The sequence below is a fragment of the Aplysia californica genome, unplaced genomic scaffold (assembly GCF_000002075.1).
Source record: "Aplysia californica isolate F4 #8 unplaced genomic scaffold, AplCal3.0 scaffold00849, whole genome shotgun sequence".
In the NCBI taxonomy this organism is placed as follows: domain Eukaryota; kingdom Metazoa; phylum Mollusca; class Gastropoda; order Aplysiida; family Aplysiidae; genus Aplysia; species Aplysia californica.
In genome coordinates this window covers 131203-133805 of record NW_004798119.1, presented here as the reverse complement: position 1 = coordinate 133805, position 2603 = coordinate 131203, and positions in this window count along the sequence as shown.

The window sequence follows — 2603 nt, the reverse complement described above, 5'->3', positions numbered from 1 at the left end:
CCCCCTGTTCCCACCACGCCCAGGATTAGCCTCTTTACCAGCAGTGCTCTAAGTATACGCTCTTTACCAGCACTGCTCTAAGTATACGCTTACGTGTCCCGCCCCCGTCCGCTCTGACACCCCGGCTGTGAAGACCTGGCACCTCTTCATAACGCGCGCTTACCGGCCGTGAGGTGTCCACTTGGCGGAGACACTGACCGTCCCAACATAAGGAACTGATTAACCCTTTTTTAACTCGTGGAAGATGCACATTCTGGTCATTCGACAACGCTTAATGCTTAGACACTGCATGTCCCAACTGTGAAATGGTATATATTTAACGCCCCTATCAACACTATTAGGTACATGTATTTAAGAGGCCGGACCTCCTAGTTTAACATCCATCTCCGAAAGGGCCGAGCCAAGTGGGACATTCGTGTAAAATGCTTTCCCAAGGATACAACGTACGTCGGACCGAGCTGAGGCTTGGACCCTAGAACCCGCAATCTCACGATACCACATTGTGTGCCAATACTGTAAGAACACATTAAACCTTTTAAACCGGCATCTCCTTTGCCTTAAACTCATTGAGAAAGCACAATATACTGGTCTTTCATTCAACATTGCTTGGAGACGCTTTTGTTTTGTTTTTTCTGTTTTGTGTGCGTTGTTTATTGTTCAGGGTTTGGGAATGTTTTTTCCGGGGGGGGTCACTTTAACAAAGAAGAATAACTTTGTTATTCATACAGACTTTGTCTGCTCACTGCTGATGGTATTTATGTGTCTGCCACGTTCCTTTAAAGTTAAGGAACGAGATGAATGAGATATTGTTGGTTCAAATGTTCTTCCGCAGACGCCAGATCTGAAACAGACATCTGGTAACATGGTTCACTTCCCCTTGAAATGAAATTTGACTGCTCGAATGCTGTAAAAATATAGGTCTAAATAAACAAAACGCAAGCTGTTCAAATGTTAATAGGCACAAAAGAGAAAGGGGGGAGAGGGGGGGGAGTCGGACGAAGACGACGACGATGGCAATGAATTTGTCGAGGACAGAGCGATGAAGATGTAGACAAGAGAGAGAAGTATATATATATACATCTCAGCATCTTTTGTGTAAGGATCGAGGAAGCCCGCCTCCTAAATTATCTAAATTGTGTGGACGGGGACTTTAGACATCTGCAAGTACCATTACAGTCCCTTACTTTCCTGCTCCATATCCCCCTGTACCGTCATGTACACAAGGCCCCCTGTACCGTCATGTACACAAGGCCCCCTGTACCGTCATGTACACAAGGCCCCCTGTACCGTCATGTACACAAGGCCCCCTCTACCGTCATGTACACAAGGCCCCCTGTACCGTCATGTAGACAAGGCCCCCTGTACCGTCATGTAGACAAGGCCCCCTGTACCGGCATGTACACAAGGCAGAGGGGCAGGTCGTTACCTCAGAATTACGATGTTCTATCTGCTCAGTACCTAGTTTTGAGAAATTAAAAAAAAATTGACGTCAAAGATTTTGGCTTTAACATCGTGTCAAGCTTTTTCGAATGCTGTTCTTTGAATATTCTAATAACGACTCTGAATAGTCTTAAGATTTTGATAGAGCCGACAGAACATTTGGTTTCTGATCTCATGATCTTCGATACCTAAAAACAGTCCAAAAAATATATTTAAAAACTTTGTAATTATGAGATAGCAAGTTGACGCCACACCTGTCTGTCCCCAGCCATGTCTTCAAGACCTTGCCACATCCAAGCCCTGAGTGAATGTCTCACCCCTGATCGTACTCCCATACCTGCCAGTTGGTCTACCTCTCGTCGCCATATTCAAACAGCCACTGGAACAATTGTGAGGCAGCGTGGTGGAATCAGGCTCTCGTCAAAATAATCAAAGTTAACAAACTTGCATTTTTCCGCAGGTTTGTGAATTTTAATACAATTTTTGTTTTTTGGCTCAGCACCTTTCATGCCAATTAAAAAACTCATTTCTGTGTGGATTTTTCTGAAAAACGTTGATTAAAGGCACAAAAAATAAAAATTTGCAGTTACCACGGACTTTTAAGCTAAGGAAATAACTTATATTTGGCGGCCATTTTCTCATTAATTTTACCTCTGAAAACAGGCGACCCCACCCCCTTCATTTGCAAATATCTCGACTTGTATTCAAGATAAATGGATGTTTTTTTCATCCAAATAAAGACAAGTGAACACACTTTAAGATGATACCAATAACTCTACACGCCCAAAAATTGACGAGAGCCTGATTCCACCACGCTGCCTCACAATTTAGTATTGATACCAGTCCTTGCGGGCTTTGGTGCTGAGAGGAAAAACTGAGCACTTACGGACCTGTCCGGTGTGCAATGACGTTGTTGCCCAGGACAGGTAAAGTAAAGTAAAGTTGTTCCCGCATCCCGATCCGGACATTGGGGATTGCCTTGTTAGTGAGACAACTTTCAGGAGGACAGGTAAAACAGATAAAACAGGTCTACCTCTTCAGCAATTGTTTTTGTTTTTTCATTTGGTCTATAATTCTATGTCTGATAGGACAACCACAGTAACAGTTACAGAATGTGCAACGGCAGCTCGCGACCGTGAAAGATGAAGGGTCATTACACGTCA